Here is a 12,406-nt window from a genome sequence, read left to right on the forward strand (position 1 = left end):
AAATAGTAATGTTCACAGAAATGAGCAACTGAAGATCTAGTGGTTACCCCCTTATGAATGCCACCAAGAATGGAGTTGACGGGGTGATCTCGTTGAATTGCTTGGTGGACTCTTGGGTCTGGTGATCTTTGACCCTGAATTTCTTGATCATCTTCCTTGTCTTGATTGTCTTCATCTCCCCCATGATCAATGTCCTCCCCTTGAGGTGGCTCATCCTCTTGATTTTCATCATTATTGTGTTGAGCTTGATCCCCATCTTGAGTGGGCGGAGATGCTTGCATGAAAGATGACGGTTGATCTTGTGCTTGTGTAGGCTATTCAGATTACTTAGGACATACATCTTCAATGGACATGTTCCTTAGCGCGACGCACGAGGCCTTTTCATCATCTAATTCATCAAGATAAACTTGCTCCACTTGGGAGCCATTAGTCTCATCAAACACAATGTCACAAGAAACCTCAACTAATCCAGTGGATTTGTTGAAGACTCTATATGCCCTTGTGTTTGAGTCATATCCTAGTAAAAAGCCTTCTACAGCCTTAGGAGCAAATTTAGTTTTTCTACCTCTTTTAACAAGAATAAAGCATTTGCTTACAAAGACTCTAAAATATGAAACATTGGGCTTTTTACTGGTGAGGAGTTCATATGATGTCTTCTTGAGGATTCGGTGAAGGTATAACCGGTTGATGGAGTAGCAGGCAGTGTTGATTGCCTCAGCCCAAAACCGGTTCGTTGTCTTGTACTCATCAAGCATGGTTCTTGCCATGTCCAGTAGAGTTCTATTCTTCCTCTCCACTATACCATTTTGTTGAGGCGTGTAGGGAGAAGATAACTCATGCTTGATGCCCTCTTCCTCAAGAAAGCCTTCAATTTGAGAGTTCTTGAACTCTGTCCCATTATCGCTTCTTACCTTTTTGATCCTTAATCCGAACTCATTTTGAGCCCGTCCAATAATCCCTTTAGTGTATCTTGGGTTTGTGATTTTTCCTGTAAAAAGAACACCCAAGTGAAGCGAGAATAATCATCCACAATAACAAGACAGTACTTACTCCTGCCGATGCTTATGTAAGCTATCGGGCCGAATAGATCCATGTGGTGTAGCTCGAGCGGTCTGTCAGTCGTCATGATGTTCTTGTGTGGATGATTAGCACCAACCTACTTTCCTGCTTGACATGCGCTACAAACCCTGTCTTTCTCAAAATGAACATTGGTTAGTCCTAAGGAACATGTCCATTGGGGATGTGTGCCCAAAGGAATCCGAAGAGCCCACACAAGCACAAGATCAACCGTCATCTTCCAACCAAGCATCTCCACCAACCCATGATGAGGATTAGGTTCAAGATGGTGAAAATGAAGATCAAGAGGATGAGCCACCTCAAGAGGAGGACATTGATCAAGGGGGAGATGATAACATAGAAGACAAGGAAGATGTCAAGAAATTAGAGATCAAAGACCGCCACACCCAAGAGTCCACCAAGCAATTCAAAGAGATCACCCCGTCAACTCCATCCTTGGTGACATTCATAAGGGGGTAACCACTAGATCTCGAGTTGCACATTTCTGTGAGCATTACTCTTTTGTGTCCTCTATTGAGCCTTACAGGGTGGAGGATGAACTAAGAGATCTGGATTGGGTGCTAGCCATGCAAGAGGAGTTCAACAACTTCACGAGGAATGAGGTATGGCATTTAGTTCCACGTCCTAATCAATATGTTGTAGGTACCAAATAGGTATTCCGCAACAAGCAAGACGAGCATGGTGTGGTGACAAGAAACAGAGCCTGACTTGTGGCCAAAGGTTATTCACAAGTCAAAGGTTTGGACTTTGATCAAACTTATGCACCCGTAGCTAGGCTTGAGTCAATTCGTATATTAGTTGCCTATGCTACTTACCATGGCTTTAAGCTCTATCAAATGGACGTGAAAAGTGTCTTCCTAAATGGACCAATCAAGGAAGAGGTCTATGTTGAGCAACCTCCCGACTTTGAAGATAGTGAGTACCCTAACCATGTGTATAAACTCTCAAAGGCGCTTTATGGGCTAAAACAAGCCCCAAGAGCATGGTATGAATGCCTACGAGATTTCCTTATCACTTATGGGTTCAAAGTCAGAAAAGTCGATCCTACTCTCTTTACTAAAATTGTTGCAAAAGATTTGTTTGTATGCCAAATTTATGTTCATGATATTATATTTGGGTCTACTAACAAGTCAACTTGTGAATATTTTAGTAGGATCATGATTCAAAAATTTGAGATGTCTATGATGGGGGAGTTGAAGTATTTCCTAGGATTTCAAATCAAGCAACTCCAAGATGGTACCTTCATCTGCCAAACAAAGTACATTCAAGACATACTTAAGAAGTTTGGAATGAAGGATGGCAAACCCATCAAGACACCCATGGGAACAAATGGGCATCTTGACCTCGACACGAGGTAAATCCGTAGATCAATAGGTATACCGGTCGATGATAGGATCTTTACTCTATTTATGTGCATCTCGACCGGACATTATGCTTTCTGTATGTATGTGTGCAAGGTTCCAGGCAAATCCTAAGGAAGTTTACCTTAGGGTCGTAAAGAGAATCATGAGATACTTAGTTTACACTCCTAAGTTTGGGCTTTGGTACCCTAGAGGATCCACTTTTGATTTAATAGGATATTCCGATGCTAATTGGGCAGGGTGTAAAATTGATAGAAAGAGCACATTAGGGACTTATCAGTTTCTGGGAAGATCCCTGGTGTCATGGGCTTCAAAGAAACAAAACCCCATAGCTCTTTCCACCGCCGAAGCCGAGTACATTGCCGCAGACCATTGTTGTGCACAATTACTTTGGATGAGGCAAACCCTTAGGGGCTATGGCTACAAGTTGAGCAAAGTCCCTCTCCTATGTGATAATGAGAGTGCAATCCGCATGGCGGATAATCCCGTTGAACACAACCACACTAAGCACATAGATATTCGGTATCACTTTTGAGAGATCACCAACAAAGGGGGATATCAAAATAGCTTATGTAAACACCAAGAATCAATTAGCCTTTATCTTTACCAAGCCATTAGATAAGAAAACCTTTAGCAAACTTAGGAATGAACTAAATATACTTGATTCTCGGAATTTTGAATGAAACATTGCACACATAGCTTATTTATATACCTTTGATCATTTCTCTTTCATATGGTAGAAATGCATATTTCTTACCATCCTTGTGCCAAGGTTAAGACCAATGTGTTTTCAAGTATTTTTCTATCCTTAGTCTTATATTGAAAGGGAAATGGAGTATTTCAGCAAAGACAAGGCTTCCACTCCAAACTCTAACGATATCAGTTAAACCTTGCCGCTACTCCACAAACTCTCAATTGGTATAACATTTCACTCATATTTCTTTACCAATGGGGGAGAAAATACAAAAGGGCTCCAAAGTTCTCCATTTTTGGCGATTCATGCCAAAGGGGGAGAAATATTAAGCCCAAACCAAAAGGACCGCACCACCACCATTTCAAATTTTTCAAAATGAAGTTTTAATTGGTATTCTTCAACTGGTATTTGTTGATGTATTCTCAAATTTGTATTTGATATCAATTTGTATCCTTGTTTTACTTGACTTGTGAAAGTAAAAATTCAAATTGATATCTATCTCAAAACTCTCTTGAAAGCTAAGAGGAGAATTTCATTGAGGGGGAGTTTTATTTAGTCAAAGGAAAAGCATTTGAAACAGGGGGAGAAATTTCAAATCTTAAAAATGTTTCTTGCTATATCATTTCTATACCTTTGACTATTTGCAAAAGTCTTTGAAAAGATTTTTCCAAAAAGATTTGCAAAAACAAAATAAGTGGTGCAAATGTGGTCCAAAATGTTAAATAAAAGAAAAAGCATTTCATTCATATTTAGTGAGATTTTCAATTGGTTTAACTCCAAGTAACCTATGCACATTCTAAATGCAAACTAGTTACATTTCTGCACTTTATATTTGCTTTAATTTGTGTTGGCATCAATCACCAAAAAGGGGAAGATTGAAAGGGAAATTGGGTTAACCATTTCCTATAATTAATTTTGGTGGTTGATAGTCAACACAAACGCATGGACTAACTAGTTTGTCTAGAATTATTGTATTATAGGTGCATAAGGTTCAACACAAACCAACAAAGAAATCAAGTTAGGGACTCAATTTGAAACGGAGCAAAGAACTTGAGTGTGCTGTAAATTGGCGCACCAGACTGTCCGGTGCACCAGGCCATACAGCTTCAAACCAGCCACTCTCGGGATTTCCAGGGTGCCACCGGACTGTCCGGTGAGCCAGCGGAGCAACGACTATCTGCGCCAACGATCGACTCTGACAGCAGGAACAGTGCAGCACAGTACATCGCAAAAGTCAGAGCACCAAAGTCAGAGGGGCACCGGACTGTCCGGTGTGGCATCGGACTGTCCGGTGCCGCAAGAAGACAAAGCTCCGACGGTCGACTCAGCTCCAAACCCTAACGTTTGGGTGACGTGGCAGCGCACTGGACAAGAAACAGTGCCTGTCCGGTGGCGCACCGGACTGCCCGACGCGCCCATCACCAACAGCCTCCCCAACGACTATGGAAGTGGTTGGGGGATATAAATACCCCCAACCACCTCATTCATATCCATCCAAGCATTCCAAACATTTCATTCAATACAAGAGCAAAAGACTCCACTCCAAGACACATCAAATAGATTGAATCCTCTCCTAGCCTCCAAATCAACTCAATTTCATTAGGGACTTGAGAGAGGGTGTTTTGTGTTCATTGTTGCTCTTGTTGCTTGGCTTGGCCTTTTATTTTTCCCATTCTTATTTTCAAGTGCTTTGTAAGCGAAGCAAGAGACACCAAGTGTGTGGTGGTCCTTGCGAGGTCTTAGTGATCCATGAGATTAAGGAAGAAGGCTCACTCGGTCTAAGTGACAGTTTGAAAGAGGGAAAGGGTTGAAATAGACCCGGTCTTTGTGACCTCCTCAACGGGGACTAGGTTCTTTGGAACCGAACCTCGGTAAAACAAATCATCGTGTTCATTCGCTTGATTCTAATTTGATTTGTTTTCCCCTCTCTCCCGGACTTGATTTTAGTTATAACTCTAACCCTGGCTTGTAGTGTGTACTTTAAGTTATAAATTTCAGGTTAGGCCTATTCACCCCCCTCTAGGCGAATTTTAGTGTACACAGTCAAATAGAAAAAGAAAAAAGAAAATAAACATATTCCTCTCAAAAGCGAGCTATCACTCATAATATAGTCTTCAATCATCCACTAACCAGGCAAACCTAGAACCGAGACTGAGGTTCTCTATAAGCAACGTCTTTAGGAAGAAGACGACATACAAGAATGCCACCGTTGCCATGACCCAACCAACAAAGGTCAGATCAAAGATTTTCACCTAAGAGAAAAGACCCTCGATACTTCAGACAATGACTTCATCAAGGTCAATGTCAGACACAAACAACAAAGTTCAGGCCTAGAGATTTCTCCCCAAGTCGACAAGCCCGGTACCCAAAAGGCCCACCAAAGTCAAAGATCACCAGCTTTACGTCCACCTTCTTTCCATGCTCATACATGCATTACCACTAACTCTTGGATAATATCAAATGACCATGAGCTCCAAGACAACATTCAATTTTTAGGCAGACCATCATGCGAGGACAGAGTCGCGAACTAGCCCATAGGCATACAAACAAAGTCCATAGGTTGCATCTAAAAATCAAAAGTGTCCCATGAGCAAACAATTCTATGAATTAACTCTAAGATGACTCTAGTCTTGGGTTTGTGTGCACGACACTTGCAAGATAAGAAGACAAAGAAGCGATAGATAGTCGCACCTGCCACGATCTAGTTTGCTGGCATACCAAAGGCAACGACGTCATAAGGCCAGCTCCACCAGCCACTGAAGCCTAGGGGCACAAAGACGAGGCCATGAATGCCGAGAATGACGCCGACGAGAATGTGTCCCCGTAGCCAATACTAAACCGTAGTGGCACGCGACGGCAACGCCGAGGAGCAGGAAGCGACAAATGCCAAGCAAGAGCTCCGGTCCAATGGATCAGGACGCTGGCACCCGAGGCACAACAGTGGGTGGGGAGCATTCCCCCTATCCACTGCCCGCCCACCCATGGTTGACGTAGCATCTATCGCCGCCCAGTCCAGGAGGAAGCAGGCGTCACCGCATCGAGAGACATCACCATCACCGACAACAGGAAGAACTCGCAACCACCGCAAGAGAGCGCGCTCTAATATCACCTAGATCTGGACGCGTGGGACAGAAGGGGCCCACCACCGCCTTCCTTGGGAGTCAAGACAGCGACCGTAAGCACCCTCCAGCGACGCCGGGGAGGGAGAGGGAGGAGGGAGAGGTGGCGGCTAGGGTTTATGGAGAGGTAGAGTGCGGTGATGGTGTTGCGAGTTCATGACACAGTTTGTTCTATGCTTGTGCCATGACACGTGTCAATGAAACCTATGGACTTGTTTGGTTAAGAGTGAATTGATTAGAGGGATTGAAAAGAATTAAATCCTTTGGTAGTTAAAATTGAATAGAAATGGATTTAGTCCTCGTGCAATCGAATAAAGCCCTACACATAACAAGCTCTTATAGACAATTTCGACTTCTACGTGGATGTGGAGTCTCATCAATGCCACCAAGGCGAGCAAGCCTTATGTTGTTCATGTAGCCAAGCTTCGCACACACCATTAGGTGTCCTCTCATAGTGGATTGTCCAATATTCATGTAGATGGGATTTTGTGTCCTCTAAGCGTTGTCATCATCCTCAACTTCATCTTTAGTGCCAAACTCTTTGTATTTGAAGTTGGCGTTCTCTTATTCTACTAAGTCTCCTTTCTCCTGTATGACCCATGGTGGATTGTTGGCAACTTCCTCTCCAAGGGTAGATGTTGCCAAAGGAGCTAACTAGTGGAACTTCGACGACAACAGAAATGCAAATAACTTCATCTAGGAATGACGATTGAAAGAAACCTCAACCAATAGAAAATGTGCCTAGCATGTTAGTGTAGTGAAAAGAAATAAATGTACACCCTTGAATTCAAAGCTTCACCATGTAAAAAGGAGGCTAAAATGTAATTGCATGTAAGTTTATATAGGAGGTTGACCTCTATAAATAGATGAACAGTTGCACTATCATAACAGTCGACCATTCATAGGGTTTTTAATTGGCATCATCTTGAGTTAGTAGATAGCTTTCAAAGAAATTCGATATGTACCCAACATTTGATGCCCACCTCATGTGTATCGATCAACAATTATGATCATGCCTCCACGATGGGAAAGAATAGTCAACATAACAAATTGTTTCAATAATGGCGAAGGGCAAGAGTACCATGATGAAGGCAATCAACTTGAAATCACACGAAGATGACAAGAGAAAAGAAATGCTCCAAAGCCATTGGCCGAGTAAGATGATGTTGATGTAGAAATTGAGGGGTTAGAAGCCATTTAATGTCACATGGAAGTATAGAAGCCAAAGTTGCTTTGGACGGTCTAGCTTTCAAAACAGATAGACGAAGCATTGAAAGAACTCTATCACATGAGAAGAAATGAAAACAAAGAACAAAGGCAAGAATACAATAGATATTAGAATACAAACACATTCGAACAAGAGGAACAGAGTTACACTAGCCTTATTTGTGATAGTGCATCTCCACTATTCTTGGAGTTGCAAATTGTTACTTATCATGCTGCGTACAAGCCAACTCTATTATTTACATATGACGACAATTTAATCCAAATCAATTTCTCATGAGCTACAAAACAACCATTTCATTCTTCGACGGGAGTACAACAGTGTCAGCTAAATCATTCATCATGGCTACAAAACACATACCACAAATATGGTATTCATCCCTTCATCTTGGTTCAATCACAATATGGGTAGCTAATAAAGCAATTGATAACAAGCTTTCAAGGATTCAAACCGAAGCCAGTTAGAATACATGCCTTATTATAGGTGAATACCTTCAAATCTATCTATAAAGGATTGTTTGAGTCCAAGCACATGCCCCTAGAATGCCTGATGAAATCATAATGAAGGCAACAAAAGGTACTCAAATTGCCCATGCTCTAATTACTTTGCCTAAAAGCCACCACAAATACTAGAAAAAGGTATTTTGGAAGATAGAAGACTACATTAGAGGAAGCAATGATTACAGATAGTGCCAGCAAGAGCAACAAAAGTAGAGATAGGGATACAATGTTCAAATAATTCAAAATATATTGCCGTTTGATGAAGAGAAACAAGCCCCTCAAACTCCAACCTCAAACCAATCTTCGTACATGCAAAATCGACGAGAAACAATACAAAGAGGTGGAAAGGGCAATTGCATCTTCGAGGCAGGTGCAGTTAAGTTGCATTGTTGCAATATCACCATTTTGTCAGAGTTGACGATCGCAAAGCAAGAAAGCTAGCCAAATAATGTGTGTCGCATATCTCTACTACTCTTTAAGACCTTAGTGTAGGCGTCCACAACACCAACAGTGCACGGTTCTGCCATCTACGGACGCGCCCACCTCACCTCCATCCGCCTGTAGCCATGGCCTGCCTCGATCCTAGCTTGGAAGGTTCCCGAGATCCCCGCCTCCCTACACCGATCCGCCCACGGACGCGCCCACCTCACCTCCATCCTCCCGTAGCCATGGCCCGCCTTGATCCCAGCTTGGAAGGTTCCTGAGATCCCTGCCTCCCTACGCCGATCCGCCCCTCGCGCCGCGTCTCTCTCGTTGCGTCCTTCCATGGATCCGACTCTTTGGAAGGTCCACACCACGAGCGCGCCTTCCATGGATGGAGACACCACGAGCCGCGTCGCCGCATCCTATCTGGTGCCAAGAATCACGGACGCTGCTTCCTCCATCCGCCCGGATCCAACTCACCTTCCCTGCTCTCTGGTTCCGCGAAGAATATTGAACCGCGCCGCCTTTGGAAGGTCCACAACACGAGCGCGCCTTCCATGGACAGAGACACCACGATCCGCGCCGCCGCATCCTCTCTGGTGCCAAGAATCGCGGATGCCGCTTCCCACCTGACCCAATCGTCCGCAATCTCCATCTCCTGGCCCGCGTCGTTGCGTCCGCGCTCTCCTCCTGCCCCGCGGCATTGCGTCCGCAATCTCCTCCTCCTGCCGCGTCGTTGCTCTCGCGCTGAACATGGTCTGCGCCGCTGCTCTCGCGCTGAACATGTAAGGCAAGTCAGCTCCCAAATCGGACCCGCGCTGAACATGGACTGCGCCCAAATCGGATCCGCAATTATAAATGTTCAGCGCGGCATGCCATAACAACCCAAGATTATTCACGACGCTCTCCATACATCTACTGCTGCCAGGTACGCCCATTATCTACACAGATGTGTTGTGAGGAAATGGTCTGCTTTTTTTCTATTGACATGGTTATGGTTGGTATTCCTAGCTATTTCATTCTGCTTTAAGTAGTCATTTCATTCTGCTGTAAGTAGTCGGACAACACGAAAGCAAGAAGTTCTAAGGATTTGCTAGCTGTTTAAGCGATCCAGGTGCTATATTCAGACTAGCGCATTCCCGAAATTACATTCTATAGACTCTTTGATCTTGTGGTGTTTGTGCAGGTCCAAAACATCTGCACTAGAACACCTAAAAAGAAGTCCGCCAAAGATTTGGTTAGTTGCTTCATGCTTTCTCTTTTTCTCTCTTAATACTTAGCTCTATTCGATTGATCTGTGCTATACTGCTATGTGCTATTTTTTTATCTCAACTTAGCAACAGGAGTTGTTTAGGACTAAACATTTTCCTTATTTTTAGTTCGTTTTTAGAGTGAATTCGTGAGGCTCTTGTTGGTTCCGTCTCTAAGTTACTACATCTTACTTGGACTAAATGTTTTGTACTCCAGCAATATGTTTATTAAATTTCAGTATGTCACTACAACACAACATTGATTCGCTGCAATTTTAAATTTACTGGCTAGATCCGACAGCCTCATACAACATGGAATGACTCCTGAGTAGGAATGGTACGACTAGAATTTAAACTTGATATTACAAGAGAAAAAAATCGAGCAAAAATTACCAGTATTTTGCTTGATGGTATGGCACCCATCTTTTGTAGAGCTGCCTTTTAAGTCATTGTTACTATTTATAACCGACAGCTTATGTACTCCCTCAGCAGCAACCAATATGGTTATCTGCAAATATGAAATTTAAAAGGCTTAGACATTATGTGGTCACTGTTGTACTGAGTGATACTAGCCAAACTGGTAATCAGAAACATTCAATCACACAAACATACACAGTACACATGATAGAAATCATCCCCCCACCAACATAGGGATATGAGTTTGTAAAGCAGTGTTTTCTTAGACAAAAATCTTAATTCTTGAATCACTATTGGCATTTGAACTGTATCAGCAAAAAGATATTCATTGCATGGACATAAGATTACTATTTGACAAGCCTGGTGTCATCTGTTACATACCACAATGTACTCGTTGCTAAAACCACTTGATCTTTAGTACCATGATAAGGCAAACTTTTGTCAATGCCACTATTTTCATTGATTTAAATGGCTACTTTACATAAAAGGTTTCTGCAATTTCTGTTTACGTTGGATGTATCTTCTAAAACTAGACTATTAAGGAACACCTTTTCTCTAAACAACTTGTAATTTGAAACTAGAGTAATTAGTATATTCTTCGCAATTATCTTGTGGCTGAACAACTTGTAATTTGAAACTGGAGGTAGTAGTATATTCTTCACAATAGGAACGACGAGATCTTATTCTCATATAATTTGCTCCATGGGTATTGTTTTAGTGATTAATCACAGAATTGTTTGGATGATTAATTGAATACACTGTTTAGTGCTAGCTATTGTTTTAGCACAGCAAGTAGTCCTATACCCTTGTTTTTAGGTCTGTACATACCACCTGAAAAGAACAATATATTGAACAGCAAACTGGTGGCTGCTATTGTTTTAGTGAATAATCTGATGGACTCGATATAATGTTTAGTGGTTGCTATTGTTTTAGGTTTTAGTGATTAATCTGATGGACTAGATACAATGTTTAGTGGCTGAATTTGTTTTAGTGATTAATCTGATTGCATGGGCACATAATTGTTTGGGATTTCATCACTATTGATTGCAAAATTGTAGAACAATGATGTCCATGTAAAATTTTATCCATTATGTCAAATGCAGTTATGTATTAGTTCATGCTGTTTGTGTTCATATGTGCCTACTTTATTGAAATCGAACACTTGGTTCTACATCAATGTCTCATTGAAGTTCTTCCTTTTGCTTGGTTGCAAAATTGAAATCCCCTTGTAGCATCTGGCCAAAAGAACAATATATTGAACAGCAATATCTTGAACAACAAAAAATACGGATGTTTGCGATATTGTTCTCAGCAACTTTGCCTCTTGTATTTTTAGATATTGGGTCGTGGATAAAAGTTGATTGAACTCCAAGCCAATAAATCAAATCTACACATTCAGGTACATGATCCTTTGTTAGTTTACCAGCTTTTTTGCTGCTCTATCTCATCACACTAGCCCTTTTTTCTACTATCAGTTGTACTTCTTGATTATGTATTTCAATTGGCTGACATGTTCAAGTGGAAAAAATATCTCTTTAAAACAAAAAAAACTCAACAGTTGCTGACATACCCTAGTATGAATACATCAAATTAAATCCAAATGATTATTGTTGGGGACTTGTTCTCGAATGCTATGAATTAAGAACAAGGCAACACAGAAAGAAGTTAATGGTTAATGCCCTTCGTCCCTCGAAGTAATATTTCCCTTAGGATATAATGATCTTCAGACGAAGGTCATGAAGGACATACCTTCATCATCATAATTTACATTGATAAATGGAGAAGCATATGAAACATGAGAGAATAACATAAATAATCACATAACATTATTTACATATCTTTATTATATAATCTTGGATAAATAAGAACAATATCGAATTACATTTGTACCTTTGTCTCGACAGAAGGTAAAAGTACAAGCGTGACGCACAAGCGAGTACAAGTCAGCGTCATCTATTTATAGGCACATGTCGCAGCCCGTGTGAAATTACATTCATGCCCTTCATATTCACTATTGACTTAAGAATAATCTATTAAGGACTAAATAGCCTTTTCCTCCTTAAGTCGGTTCCTTTTTCTGCTATCGAGCCGAAGCTCCCTTGCGCACAGCTTCGGCGCTGGTTCAACCTTCGTTTCGACCCTGCTCTCCGTATTGTGTACAACTTCATCCCGAGTCCGAAGGTTCCTGTACATATATTATACTTGGGAAACATTGTTAATCATGTTTTTGAGGACCTTCGAAAGACGAAGGCTCCCAACAGTAGCCCCTCACAGTATTAATTTGTTATAACAATGAATTCAGACTGCGATGTGAACGAAGGCCTTAAGCCGAAGGTCCAA

At 41.7% G+C, this 12,406-nt stretch overlaps 1 long non-coding RNA gene across 1 annotated transcript; it reads left to right on the forward strand.

Annotated features, from left to right (window-relative positions):
• Nucleotides 1–8,482: 8,482 nt before the first annotated feature.
• LOC103637960 (uncharacterized) lies at nt 8,483–11,674 on the forward strand. The gene is made up of 3 exons (XR_558493.4): nt 8,483–9,327; nt 9,586–9,636; nt 11,403–11,674. It is a non-coding gene; the product is annotated as an uncharacterized lncRNA (long non-coding RNA).
• Nucleotides 11,675–12,406: the final 732 nt, after the last annotated feature.

The sequence above is a fragment of the Zea mays genome, chromosome 9 (genome assembly GCF_902167145.1).
Source record: "Zea mays cultivar B73 chromosome 9, Zm-B73-REFERENCE-NAM-5.0, whole genome shotgun sequence".
Lineage (NCBI taxonomy): Eukaryota > Viridiplantae > Streptophyta > Magnoliopsida > Poales > Poaceae > Zea > Zea mays.